This window comes from Hemicordylus capensis, chromosome 3 (genome assembly GCF_027244095.1).
Source record: "Hemicordylus capensis ecotype Gifberg chromosome 3, rHemCap1.1.pri, whole genome shotgun sequence".
NCBI lineage: Eukaryota > Metazoa > Chordata > Lepidosauria > Squamata > Cordylidae > Hemicordylus > Hemicordylus capensis.
The window spans coordinates 348,474,171-348,489,183 of NC_069659.1; the positions used below are offsets into that span (position 1 = coordinate 348,474,171).

At 50.7% G+C, this 15,013-nt stretch overlaps 1 non-coding gene across 1 annotated transcript; it reads right to left on the reverse strand.

The window, feature by feature from the left end:
* Positions 1–9,756: 9,756 nt before the first annotated feature.
* On the reverse strand, positions 9,757–9,832 carry TRNAA-CGC (transfer RNA alanine (anticodon CGC)). The gene has a single exon. It is a non-coding gene; the product is annotated as a tRNA-Ala (tRNA).
* Between the last annotated feature and the right edge of the window lie 5,181 nt (positions 9,833–15,013).

Here is a 15,013-nt window from a genome sequence, read left to right on the forward strand (position 1 = left end):
GCAGCCCTGGAGAAGACGCTGTCAGTCTGTGTAGACAATACTGGTCCAATTGTCTGACTTGGTATAAGGCATAAGAACAGCCCTGCTGGATCAGGCCCAAGGCCCATCTAGTCCAGCATCCAGTTTCACACAGTGGCCCACCAGATATCTCTGAGAAGCCTACAGGCAAGAGCTGAGGGCATGGCCTCTCTCTTGCTCTTGCTCTCTTGCAACTAGTATTGAGAGGCCTCTTGCCTCTGAGGCTGGAGGCAGCCTGTAGCCCTCAGACTAGTAGCCATTGATAGACCTGTCCTCCATGAATTTGTCTAAGCCCCTTTTAAAGCCATCCAAGCTAATAGCCATCACCACATCCTGTGGCAGAGAATTCCATAGGTTAATTAAGTGCGGTGTGAAAAAGTACTTCCTTTTGTTGGTCCTCAATTTCCCGGCCTTCGGTTTCATGGGTGATCCCTGGTTCTAGGGAGAAAAATGTCTTTCTGTACACTCTCTCTACTCCATGCATAATGTTCCACACCTCTATGTCTCCCTGTAGTCTCCTCTTTTCCAAACTAAAAAGCCCCCCGATGCTGTCGCCTAGCTTCACAAGGAAGGTGCTCCAGGCCCTTGATCACTCCAAGAGTCATCAGAACGCAGCAGCTTCTTACATTGCTATGATGATAAGTGAAAAAGAGCCCCTAACACACATGCCCCCATCTCCTCCTCCCTTCTCCTCCTCCCCCCCACCCCATGCCCTTGCTGCAGAAGACATGGTCAAAAACAGAATATCCGCAATGTGCCCTTCCTCTTGCTCCTAGGCAAATGCTATTACGTGCTTCCCACGCATGCAGGCAATTTTCCGCACCCTTGTGTGCATGCATTTCCCTGACTCAGAAACATGCATGACTTATCCCCCTAGCTAAGCAAGGTCCACCCTGGTTGCATATGAATGGGAGACTTGATATGTGAGCACTGGAAGATATTCCCCTCAGGGGATGAAGCCGCTCTGGGAAGAGCAGAAGGTTCCAAGTTCCCTCCCTGGCAGCATCTCCAAGATAGGGCTGAGAGAGAGTCCTGCCTGCAACCTTGGAGAAGCTGCTGCCAGTCTGTGAAGACAATACTGAGCTAGATAGCCCAATGGTCTGACTCCGTATGTGGCAGCTTCCTATGTTCCTATTTTTCTATAACATACTCTATAACACACCTACTGCAATCATCGCATATATTCATACAACAGTGAAGAGCAAAGAGAGCGCTCATCCAGCTGTTGGGTCACCTAGTTGGTGGCCACCTCTCCCTCAGGGGCCCAGAGACATTTGCCCCCCAGGGTTCAATTATATGAACCCTGGGGGACAATTATATGTAGAGGGAATTGAGTCTCAACTCAGCACTTTTCCCTTTTACTCCCTGCATTCAGTATAACTGCTCTGGACTATAAGGAGCACTGAGTTTTCATTCTGCACCCTTTCTGGTGTCTTGGCTTCCCCTTTCCTTTTACCCCATGAATACAATACAGCTGAACTGGGATGTAGAAGGAACTGAGGTTCGATTTAGTGGCCTTCCCTTTGAGCAGCCTCCCATGTGGCAAGCGCAGCAAAAGGAAATGTGCTTGCCCACAAAGGCCATACAAACCAAAGGGGCAGCTCATGTGTGCAGGACATATGTTGGATCTCTGCATGCCACACCTGCAAGCTGAACGAACCCGGCATTGATCACTGGGCCATTTGCAGGGCACAGGCTGACCCGGACTCTCGGTCCATCTTCTCCCCTGCCACTCCTTGCCTTCTGTTCAGGACAACTAGCAATGGCATTAAAAGGGAAAGAGTGGGAGATGTCCTCCGTTGGAGGGCATGGCATCAGAGCTGAAGGGTCCTCTTCTTGCCTCCCTGCAGGAGCTCCCCTCCTCCTTCGAAGCCTTCTCCAGCACTCACAGACAACGCCTCCGTAATTCGTTTTGCTTCTGCTTTCCCCTCTCTGGCTGCTGGAGCTAAGTAGATTAGGCGAGGGCAAATTCCCACAGGACCCTGAAGGCATCTTCCTCAGCTCTGTAGTCAGTAAGAGCAGTTCTGCTCCCTGGAGGGGAGGAAATGGTGTCAGGGGGCGGGGTGTTGGCAGCCAGGCTCTCTGGGAGCCAGAGAAGTAGGAGCAAGAGAGCCAGCCCTTCTTACTGGCACACTGCAGTTGGAGAGCCATTCCTGTGGCAGCAAGCATGAATGGCCCCCTTTGCTCAGCAGGGGTCACCTTGGCTTGCATTTGGATGGGTGACAAACTCATCAAATATACAGAAGGAAAGGCCTTGTTGAAGGAGAAACAGCATGGCTTCCGCAAGGGCAGGTCTTGCCTCACTCACCTTTTGGAGTTCTTTGAGAGTGTCAACAGGCATGTGGATAAAGGTGATCCAGTTGACACAGTGTACTTGGACTTCCAAAAGGCTTTTGACAAAGTTCCCCACCAAAGGCTCTTGAGTAAATTCAGCAGTCATGGGATAAGGGGACAAGTTTATGTGTGGATTGGTAACTGGTTGAAGGACAGGAAACAGAGGGCAGGAATAAATGGAGAGTTTTCACAATGACGTAAGGAGTGCCCCATCCCTCCGTGGATCTGTACTGGGACCAGTGCTCTTTTAACTTGTTCATAAATGATCTAGAAGTTGGGGTAAGCAGAGAAGTGGCCAAATTTGCAGATGACACTAAACTATTTAGGATAGTGAATTCCAAAACAGATTGTGAGGCACTCCAAAAGGATCTCTCCAAACTGGGTTAGGGCCAGTGGATGGTAAAATGTCAAATGTGATCCAATCTAAGCAAGTGTAAAGTAATGCATATTGGGGCAAAAAACAGCAACACCCAACTTCACATATACGTTGATGGGATCTGAGCTGTCAGTGACTGACCAGGAGAGAGATCGTAGGGTTTGGTGGACAGCTCATTGAAAGTGTTGACTCAGGGTGTGGCAGCAGTGCAAAAGGCTAGTTCCATGCTAGGGATCATTAGGAAGTGGATTGAAAAAAATGCGACTATAATCATGCCCTAATACAAATCTATGGTGCAGCCATATTTGGAGTACTGCATGCACTTCTGATCACTGTATCTTAAGAAGGACACTGTAGAACTGGGAAAGGTGCAGAAGAGGGCAACCAAGATGACCAGGGGCCTGGAGCACCTTCCTTATGAGGCTAGCCTACAGCATTGGGGGACCTTAACCTTGGAAAAGAGGCAACTTTGGGAAAGAGGCAACTCAGCTCTTGCCTGTGGGCTTCTCAGAGGCATCAGGTGGGCCACTGTGTGAAACAGGACGCTGGACTAGATAGGTCTTGGGCCTGATCCAGCAGGGCTGTTCTTAGGTTCTTATGATTATACATGAGCACTGTCTGCTGTAAGATATTCTCCTAAGGGGAAGGGGCCATAGCTCCATAGCAGAGCATCTTCCTCTCATGCAGAGGGTCCCAGTTCAGTCCAGGTTGGCCTGGGAAAGACTCCTGCTTGCAACCTTGGAGTGCCGCTGTCAGTCAGCGTAGACAATACTAAGGTAGATGGACCGAAGGTCTGACTTGGTATAAGGCAGAGTCCGATGTTCCTAAGAGCAGTTTTGGTGAGAGGAGGATCATTTTCCTCAGGACCATTCTACGAACAGAAAGGGTTAGACATAAGAAGAGCCCTGCTGGATCAGGCCCCAAAATGCCCATCTAGTCCAGCATCCTGTTTCACACAGTGGCCCACCAGATCCCTCTAGGAAGCCCACAGGCAGGAATTGAGGGCATGCCTTCCCTTCTGCTGTTATTCCCCTGCAACTGGTACTCAGAGGCATCCTGCCTCTGAGGCTGGAGGTGGCCTATAGCCCTCCAACTAGTAGCCAATGATAGACCTCTCCTCCATGAAGTGATCCAAACCAGGAGTTTGGATGGAAGCAGGAGTTGCCAACCATGGGTCTCTAGATGTTTTGGCTCTACAACTCCCATCACCCTCTGCCACAATGTCCAAAGACTACAACTCCCATCACCTCCGCTACAACAGCCAAAAGGGGCCCCAAGTTTGAGAACCCCTGACTTAAGATGCTTTCCCCTTGTCACCTCAAGTTGTCCTGAAATGGCTGGGCTTCTCCTTCTGGTGCCACTTTGCCCCCAATCCGGCCCTTCCTGTGGACACCGATGGCAGCAGAAGAGGAAGCAACATTTATGATTCAATACTCCCCCTCTTGGCTGTGGTTTTTAATAGCTGTTAAAAGGAACAAAGCCCCATCTGGATCTGGGTACGGCAACCCTGTGTGTGCAGCAGGGCAAGGCTGCAAGGATCAGTTTGCCTGAACAAAGAAGTGCATTGTGGGAGAGATTTATATTATTTAAGTATTATTCACCAGAAGGTCACACGCTCTGCTGCTTATCGTTGGCTTGTGGGTTAGAATAAACAAGAGTTCAAGGTGAGATCAAAGGGAAGTGGCTTGGAGAGCAACTGACTTTTGCTCTTTCCGGTTTTAATGTACCTGTTCTCAGGAGCTGGCCAGCACAGCAGCCCTCCCAGGCATCCGTTCAGCTGCTCCTGCAGTGCCTTCTCCACCTCCACCCAGCTCGGCCCCACCCGACCGTTCTCAGCACGCACATAAGCTCGCTCGTCTCTTCGCCCTCCCAATGTTCCAGCTTCGGTTCTCAGAGGTCAAGTTAGGCTGCTCCAACATCAGAGGGACATAGGAAGCTGCCATATACTGAGTCAGACCATCGGTCCATCTAGCTCAGGATTGTCGACCCAGACTGGCAGCGGCTTCTCCAAGGTTGCAGGCAGGACTCTCTCTCAGCCCTGTCTTGGAGATGCTGCCAGGGAAGGAATTTTTGGGACCTTGTGCTTGCAAGCAGGCAGGTGTTCTTCTCAAAGAAGCCTCATCTCCTAAGGTAGGGGTGCCAAACCCCTGGCCTGCGGGCAGAGGCGTAGCAAGGTTGGCGTGGGCCCAGAGACAAGATTTTAAAATGCCCCCCCTCACTGAAGCTCAGCTTATGAAGTAAAGAAATCTTAAATGAGGCTGAATAGTGGTAACAAAAAGCATAGTTATAAATAAATAAATAAATAAATAAATAAATATCCCATGTGTCACAGTAGAACATCATCCTAAATTACTTTTTAAAAGGTTTTGTAAATTGTGGACGATGCAAAGTCATGTAATGGTCCTAGAGAAAGACCTGCTGTTCTGGTAGCTCCGGGTCTTCACACTCACATCAATTTCGGAGGATGAATCCAACTGAAGGAAGCCCGGGCGGGTGCGCGGCTGGGGGAGTCAGTCATGTGACTTGCCTCAGCCCCCCCCCCCCAGGCAGTGGGCCCCCAGACAACTGTCTCCCCTTGCCCTATTATAGTTACACCCCTGCCTGCGGGCCGGATTTGGCCCACAGAGTTCCTTCCTCCAGCCCCTAACTGGCCGAGCTCGGAGCAGAGGAAGGAGCTTCGCGTGGAGGGGGGAAGGAAGTTGCTGCTTGACCCCCACCATGCTGCTCCGCTCTGCTCCTCCCTCTCCCGTGCTGATGGCATGCCAAGGGGCAGGGGGAAGGTGAACTGAACCTTCCCCCACTGCAAGCCACTCCTTCCTCCCCCCCGCACATGGAGCTCGTCCGCCTCCAAAATCTCCTCTCTCCTTTCCCATCGCGCCGTGCTGTGCTGAGTTGATGGCGTGCCGGTGCAGCAGAAGCGGGGCGGGGTACACATTGGGTGAACCTTCCCCTGATGAAAGCTGCTCCTTCCTTTCCCCCTCCTGCCACACGGCACGCCAATGGTGTGCCTGGCAGGGCAGATAAACGGAGCCTTCTCCCGCCACCGATGGGCCTCTCCTTCCTCCCCTCCCGACCCCCTGCGAGGAAGAGAGTGGGAGAAAGAGGGAGGCAAACTCTCTACGGGGGTGCGGGGAGAAAGAAAGGAAGGGGGGGGGAGAAGGCGGCAGGAGGTATATTCTCCACAGGGTGGATGGAGTAAGTGGAGGGTAAGGGCAGGGGAGAAGAGAGGTCTGGTGGCTTGTCTTGGGCATGATGTTGTTTTTTGAGTTACTGATGATGCAGTGTTATGTGTTGATAACAATAATTAATGTTTGCTAAAACAAGAGCAGCTCTTCTCCCCATAGGGGTCATGCCACTCTGGGACATATTTGCAGGTGATAAACAGGGCCACCAGAGGAAGGGGTTATTGGCTGGGGGACACACACCGGATGTGTAATCTGGCTCGACATCGAGCCAGCCAGACATCGAGACAGCCCGACATCGAACCAGCCTGGTTTGGGCAGTTCGAGCTTCTAAAACTATTCTGTTGCTCTACTGTTGTATGGATAGAACACGGAGTTCCTTTCTTCATGCTTCTGTACTGGTCAAAGACTGTGATAAAGTTTACCTTTCTGGACAGCGCCCCCCCCCCCCAAAGCAGGGTACCAGTCAGAGTTTGAACCGGATCACCCCCAGTTCTAATCCTAGCCGGATTCCCCTTTACAAGTATATCCCACCAAAGTGGCTCGGCTGCCTCAATGGCCGAACCGGATTGGACCTGTTTCGGCTGAGCCTGAGCCTGGACGGGCTGGGTTGACTCAAATCCAGTCTGGACTTAAGCTGAATCATTGAATGGCCAGCTCACACACCCCTAAAAGACACACACACACACACACACACACACACACACACACACACACACACACACACGTCGTATTCACATGTAACGGAGGACTGGAGATGCAGGGACACATGGTTTCCTTATCATTGTGCCCAAACTCATGCAACTCCAGTCCTGAATGTAGCACAACCCAAGGTTGCACTGCGGAGATTCCAATTTGAACCCTCAGCTTGTAGTGAGTTTCGTTGCTCCATATCAAGGGTCCAGGGAGCCTCCGTTCTGTCCAAATGCAGCATGGCTGGATTCTGTCCAATTCTGTCCATTCTGTCCAAATGCATTCGGCTGGATTGGAGTTGAGGGAGGAAGTTCCTCCCTCTCTCCTTCCCTGATTGGCTGTGCAGGCTGCCCTTCAGTCAAGAAAGAAGCCCGCACAATCAGTTCTACCTCCTTTCTGCAGTCTTGCTGACTTCAGAGTCGACTCTTTCCAGTATGTCCAAATTCAGACCAGAGACGGAGAGCGAGGGGAGGGGAGGGGGGCACAGTTCCGTGTTACATGTAAATGCGGCCACTAGTCTGGAATTCCTCAAAAGCTGCACCAGTCTGAATGTCAGGCTATGATTTTAGTGTGATTAATTGTGGGCTGGATTTTCTTAGGATCGTAACGTATTATTTTATCTATTTATGTATGTATTTATGTATTTTATATATTTATGTATAATGTATTGATTTGCAACCCAAGCTGAGCAAAGGAAGGCCAGGTAAATATAATATGAATTATTCATTCACTCATGTTTGATTACTGAGCTCTGCTGGGTCAGACCAGAGGCCCATCTAGTCCAGCATCCTGTTTCCCACAGTGGCCAACCAGATGTTTACAGAAAGTTCACCAACAGAGCAAGAAAGCGACAGTCCTGATAGACTGCACTTGAACATGGATGTTCCACCTATCATGCTTAATATCACTCAAATCCACATTCCAGTTCAATCTTATCAGTGAATGTGCAGTTTCACTGGTGATCAGGTATGACCCTCAAAGGTTTTTATTCTCCATATGCATCTGTTGCTCTCTTTTCCCCATTTAATTTGGGCATGGCTATTTTATGTTCCTGTACAAGTAGTAAGAACTTATGGAGAATGTTGCATTCTGGAAGGATGCTTTTGCCAATTATTTCTGTTCAGGAGTTCAGAACTCGAGATCCAAGAAACATCTGCATCATCTCTTTCATGCTGGTTTCCCAGAGGTGCTCAGAAGTACCGCTGGATCTTCTAATGATAAGATAATCCTGCATAACACCAGATTGCCCCAGGGAAGTGTAAACCCCAGTGGTAGATGCATTTTCCCAGTGCTAATTCCAACACTATATTCTCAGGAAAGCAGTAGAATGAATGCACTCCAAGAGCCGAAAAGGCTATTTTTGTTTAATGTCCAGCTATAGTGTCTGAGCCAAAGTATTGGAGTGAAGGCAATAGAACAGCCCATTAATTTTGTCTGGATCAACAACTAAACAGGAAGTCTAGAGTCATGCAGATATAAACAAGAAAAAAATATGCTGCATCATTAAATGCTTTTTGCAGGAAGGTGGCATTATAAGAAGCTGCCATCTGCTGAGTCAGACAGTGGGTCCATCAAGCTCAGTATTGTCTGCTCTGATTGGCAGCCGCTCTCCTGGGCTTCAGGCAGGTATTTTTCTCAGCCCTATTTGGAGATGCCAGGGATCAGACCTGGGGCCTTCTGCATGCTAATTGAATGCTCTACCATTGAGCCATCGTGGCCCCATCCTCTGAATCTCTGCATTTACTATTAGTCTTTTTAAAATTTAAGAATAATAAGATGCTAGTTGCTACCTAATGGTGCAGCAGGGAAATGCTTGACTAACAAGCAGAAGGTTGCTGGTTCGAATCCCCGCTGGTACTATATCAGGCAGCAGCAATATGGGAAGATGCTGAAAGGCACCATCTCATTCTGTGTGGGAGGAGGCAATGGTAAACCCCTCCTGTATTCTGCTAAAGAAAACCACAGGGCTCTGTAGAAGCCAGGAGTCAAAACCAACTTGACAGCACACTTTACCTTTACCTTTGCTAGTCCTCATGGTGCTGAAGGATGCACTCAAAAATGTTTTCACACCCTTCCCTTCTACACCCTTAGAAAATATCTATACATTTCAAGTGATGGATCACCAAAGTGGAAAATAGTATGTAAAGCTATGAAAATATATGCAAATGTTAATTTTCTTATTTATTTATTTGACATATTTTTATACTGCCCCAAACGCAAGTTCTCTGGGCGGTTTACAAGGGAATAAATGTTCTTATTTATACAGTGCCATCCAATTCTCTTTATAGAGCTGCTTAAGCAAAAAGACCAATTCCTGCCCTGAGGGGTTGGGGTATATACTGGCATAACATTAAATCAGAAACCCTGGCAGATTTTTCTCCTCTAGGGTGAGCCTAGCTTGTTCTTACCTTTCTAGTGTGAACGACAAGTGTACATACCAGCCATTCAAACTGATTCGGTTGTCAGTCTCGGTCTTTCCTAATGCTTCAGGCTGGTTCTGTCTTATTAAAATATGCCTGAATGTACAATGAATTATTTAAATTGGTGGCTTGTTACCTTGTTTTACCCTTTTTAAAAAAAAACTGCTCTGGGATTGTGGGCAGTTGAGTGTGGTGAGTTTGTGACATCACAGGCACCAGCCACACAGTGCTGGGTACAGCTGGCTCCCACTGCAAATTTCATGACTGAGTTTTCCTGAGCTTGATGCTGGAGACAAGATAGGAAACAACAACAACAACATTTGTTAGCCACCCCATAACAAATCGTTCTCTGGGCGGCTCACAACATAAAAACCTCAAGGGGAAAAAAAACAACACACATGAAATCACAACACACACAATTAAAAAGCTTTTTAAAAGTCAGTTTTAAAAATCAAATTTTTAAAAACAAAAATTTAAAAGACCTGAGTGAATAGAAAGGTCTCCACCTGGCGTCTTAAAAAACAAAGTGATGGTGCCGGGCCCCATCAACCCCCTGCAAAATAAAGAGAATCGCCACTTTTTAAAAGTGCCTCTTTGCTCAGTTAGCAGGGGATAATGTATAGGAAGCTGCTTTATACTGAATCAAACCATTCGTCCACCTAGTTCAGTATTGTCTACACTGCCTGGTAGCAGCTCTCCAGGGTTTCAGCCAGGAGTCTTTCCCAACCCTGTCTGGCGAGGCCAGGGCTTGAACCTGGAACCTTCTGCATGCGAAGCAGATGCTCTACCACTGAGCTGCAGCCCACTCCCTTTCAGAACTGACACTTGCAAACTTTGTAATTGCACAGGGGACAGGGAGAAGAGAAAGTTGCCCGCAGCCTCCTCTCCTTGCCTCAGGCTTCTTGGTATGGGCAGAGCCACTTTGCAAGGCTCCGTTCAGGCTCAAAGAGCTGCTCAGCTGGTTGCGGTGGCGCTCCAGTAATCTGCCACCTGAAGTGGCTGTCTCACCATGGAACATAGGAAGCTGCCATATACTGAGTCAGACCCTTGGTCTATCTAGTTCAGTATCGTCTACCCAGACTGGCAGCAGCTTCTCCAAGGTCGCAGGCAGGAGCACTGGCGGAGCCACCACAGTGCGAACAGGTCCAAATAACATAGGCTGCCGCACTTCAGGAGCTGCACCTCGTGCCCAGCCATGCCCCCAACGTCAGACCCCCCGTTTGCCAGTAAAAGCAGGCCGCATCGCAAATGTGGCCCCATCCTCTAAGGGGAATTATCTTACAGTGCTCACATGTAGGCTACATCCACATGTAACGCAGAACCAAAGTTGCAAGGGCCAGAGGTTACCCTACCCTTACGTCCGAATGTGTGGAACTCCAGCCCTGTTTGTCCAGCGAACCGAAGTTGGCTCCACAGACTCCAGTTTGAACCCACAGTTTGTGGTGAGTTTCACTGCTCATAACCGGGGTCTTAGTCTTGGAGCGTTACATCTGAATTCAGCACTGGGGGCTGCATTTGATCAAACCAGAGTGGAGGGAGGAAGCTCTTCCCTCTCTCTGGGACATGATTGCAGTGCGAGCTGCCCTTCAAGCAAGAAGGAAGCGCACACCGCCAGTTTCCCCTCCTCTCTGCAGTCTCCCTGGCTGCAGAGAGCCCACTCTCCATTTTGTCAAAATGCAGACGGGAGAGCGGGCGGGGCGGGGGGGAAGTGGAACCGCGGTTCCATTCTACCTGCGTTACCGTGTTATGTGCGAATGCAGCTGTAGCCTCCCATTCAGATGCAGACTAGGGCAGACCCTACTTAGCAAAGGAGACAATTCATGCTTGTTACCGCAAGACCAGCTCCCATTCCATGCCTGTCCCGCCTCTGACTGAAAACCTCCGACTCAGGGAAGGACTGCCAGTGTGCTCCTATCATGTGGCATTATATGCAGGCTAACAAAATACACGTCAGCCATAGAATGTCAGCTTATTTTCTGCCATTTCTAGATGCAGAATATACCCGCCTGCAAGTAACGACCTTAGGGACCTAGGAACATGGCCGCTGCTTCGCAAGGGGTCCTTAGAATGCCCTCCCTGTAAGAAGACCTTGCTGTCTGTCCTTCTGCCTGCCTCTCTCTCTCTCTCTCTCTTACCCCCCCCCCTTCCGATCCATCTCCTTTATCTCTTCTGCTTTGTTACCATTCATCAGCTCACAGTTCCTGCGTGTGGAGAGGTCCTGATGAACTTCATGTTGAGCAGGCAGCACAGGAAATGAAACAGGCGTTGGGGGCCGGCGGGGTGACGTCGGAGGGCTGCAGGAGCGGGGGGCGCCGATGGCCTGGCTCCTTGGAGGCTTTTATGACTCTGCTAGCCCGGAGAACATTCAATAAAAACAGAACCGCAAATGGAAATTTACGGGCGGCCCGGCAGCCAGGGTTGCATCCACCAGACAGAATTCTTAATTGACGATAGATACACGGAAAGCTCTTCATGTGTTTAAACTTCTAAATTAAAAAAGGGGTTTATTTATGATTCCAATAAAGATGCGGGGGCTTTTCGTGCCGGGCCGAGCTCGCATTATCATCGCCTGGCAGCTGCGGGGTCCTGAGCAAAGCATGTCTCACCTGCTGGTTGCTGCAAGCCAGATGTGGGCAATCAAACGGCCAGGCCTGGGCAGTCGGGCCTGTGCAAATGAAAGCCTTGTGCGCAACTCCCTGGGCCTCCTGCTCCCCCTCCAGCTCCTCCAGCAGCAAGACCATTTGGGCAGCTGCTAAGGCAGAGACGGGTAGGAAAGATGCCGGGGGGGGGGGGGCGGAGGAAAGGGGGAAAGGTAATAGTGGCATCAGGGAGCAGAAACCAGGTCTGCTGTTGCATAGCAAGGGTGAGGTCGGTCAGGGCTGGTCAGCAGGCTTTCTCTGTCTCCCGGGGGCTCAGAAATGAAGGGGGCGGAGTCTAGTGGGGCCAGGCTGGATGCAGAGTGTCCCAGGTTCACTCCAGTGTTCCCTCCAAGGCGTGTGCATGTGCATGCACTCACATGTTTTTTGATGTCCGCTCAATTAATTTCAGATCCCACTCAGGTTGAATCAGGAAGGTCCCATCCTGAATGCACGTGCGCATGCACTGCCTTGATCCTGCCAAGAACAAGACTCATTCTGCACACAGATGGAAAAAAAATTAGAGAGAACAGTGGTTCAGTCCCTGGCATCTCTAGGTAGGGCTGGGGGGGAATCCTGCTTGGAACTCAGGCCTGCTCAACTTAGGTCCCCCAGCTGTTCATGGACTGCAACTCCCATAATGCCCAGTCACAGTGGCCAATAGCCAAGGATTGTGGGAATTGTAGGCCAACACCTGCAGGAGGGCCGAAGTTGAGCAGTCCTGAAGAATCAGTGAGTGAGATGGACCAGTGGTCTGGCTCAGTAAGTATTTCAGCTTCCTGTGAAGCCTGGCTGGCCAGGTGTGGAGCCTGACTGCCAGTGGCTCGTGTGTGGCGGCAGCAGCAGTGGCAGCCCCACTCACCCTGCCCCCCGTGTCTGACGTCAGATGTGGGGGGCATGGTTTGGCTCCCGAACGGAGCTCTGCAGCTCCATTCGGGAGTGTGCGTCAGCCATTTAACTCCCGAAGGGGCTGTGAAGCCCCTTGGGGAGCTAGTCTGGGCCTTAAGGCAGGGAAGAGCAGCTCCTGGCCGCGCCATGAGTGCAGTGTCGGCCATTTAACTCCTGGTGGCCACGCCCCCCCCCGCTCAGGAGCTAAACCAGCACCCCCGAGACTGACGTCAGACGCGGGGGGCGTGTCAGGGCTGCGAGGCATGGCCCCTGATTGGACACGGCCTGGGTTCTTTGAACCCATTCACCCAATGGCAGGTCTGCCCCTGTGGGTGGCTATGCCCACTGACCCAGAATGGGACCCAACACCATGGGTGTGCGGGGCAGAAAAAACAGCAGAAACTCTCAAGGCAAGCACAGAGTGGGTGCCGTGCTGTTGCTTAGAGGCTGAGCTGCCATTCAGGAAGTCCAGGGTTTAAAATGTGCTGCTGCCATGCACTCCCTCAGCTCCCCAGCTGCGTTGTGGGGATGAAAATATAATACTCACAGTGCAGGGTTGTTGTAAAGACAACACAAGATCATTCGTGCCAAGCGCTTGGAACTCTTGCGAGTGCAATGCAAATGCAACGTGTCATTCTTCTGGCCTCTTGGCCTGATTTCCTTGCAGACCCCAGGAAGGTGAACACCCTGAAACTCCAGTTCAAGTCCTCAGGCCTGCATATGGAGCCGCCCCATAGGGCAGGCGCATGTTGGAATGGAGCACCGTGCTGCAGCAGTCAGAGAGATCCTCTCCAGGATCCCCTGGCAGTGTCACAAAGGATGCCAGTCAGGGCCTCTTTCAGGAGGCAGGCTGAGGTGCCGGCTTCAGCATTGGGGGGGGCAAATTTGGGCCCCCTGCCCCCCATGTCACGGACATCATCCCACCTGCCTGCAGCTGCTCCATGGCCAGCAACTCTGAGACACAGCACGGTGTAGTGGTTAGAGTGTTGGTCTAGGACCAGGGAGGCCAGAGTTCAAATCCCTGTTCAGCCATGAAACTCATGGGGTGACTCTAAGCCAGTTACTTCAATCTCAGCCTAACCTACCTCACAGGGTTGTTGTGAGGATAGACATAACCATGTACACCGCTCTGGGATCCTTAGAGGAAGAGTGGGGAATAAATGTAAATACATGTGTAAATGTACAAATCACCTCTCCTCCTTTCTAATGCCACCACCCCGTTTTCTTCTCCCCGCCCCCCACCTCCCTTCTCCTCTCTTTCCCGGGACCTGCTCTGCCTACCCTGGTCACTCACTCATTACTGCTGCCGTAGCAGCCCCACACATCAAGCCTTGCCAACGAGGTCTGTTGCCCCCTGCTGCTCCCACCACACTTGCCCACTTGCCACTCTCTGGCTGCTGCTGGCCACCCACCCACCCCCAGTAGCACTGCACTTGCCTACTTCAACCAGAGAGTGGTTGGCTGGCTGGCCGGCCCACCCGTGTCTGCTGCTCTCTAGTTGCTGTGTCTCCCCCAAAATGGAGACAAAGCGGACCAGCCAGTGGCAGCCCAAAAGTGGTGAGTAGGCAAGTGAGGTGATGGTTTCTGGGGCAGCAGCGCCCCAGCAGCAGCTGCAAGGAACTCCAGAAATGGAAGCTGGATGCCTGTTGGTACTATAGCAGCAGCAAGCCACCAGCCAGCAGGTAGGCGGAGCGCAACTTGGGAGGGGAGGGGAGGGGAGGGGAGAGGGGCAGCCTCAGCATGGGTTGGGCTTGGTAGCCCCCTGGGTGGGGCTGTGATAAAGCAGGGGCGAGTTCAGGTTCAGGTTAAGACAAGGTGGCAAATTGCTCCTTGCATCAGGTAGGGGCTTTCCCTTGGGTACCCAGTTAGAAAAATGCAGGTAAGGACCCACAGAAAAATGTTGCCGTCTATCCCTGGCATGCTTGTGTTGTCACTTGAGCCTGGGGCTGAGCAAAGTGATGAAACAAAAGTTAGCGACAGAGACAAGAGTCCTTACTCTGCGGCGAAGCCATCTGGGGGGCAAAATGTCAAGGACCAGCCTTGAAGACGGTAAGTGCCAAGGAACTTCCCAGATAACAGGAGCGGTGGTGTGCACGGAATGTCTGGCAATTACGCACCTGTTGTGCGCTAGCCATATAATGCTCCTCCTCGGGGGAAGAGAATTTACCAAGCGCCCAAGCCAGAATATGCTGAGAAAATGTGATTCAGTCCTCTCCTGACGGGTGAATGCGGCATTGATATGATTATGGGTATTTATTCGTTTCATTTATTATTTAATAGTAAAATATCATCAAGATGATGATATAAAAGATCATCAAGTATATGGAGGAAGAGAGGGACTGTATTTTTCACAGGGATGCATTTAGGGATGGGAAAATGCTCTGCCACTCTTCCTGTATCAACTCCAGCAAGATCTGCCTTCTCAAAAAAAAAAAGCAAAAAAAAATATGCAAGGAGTCAGATGAT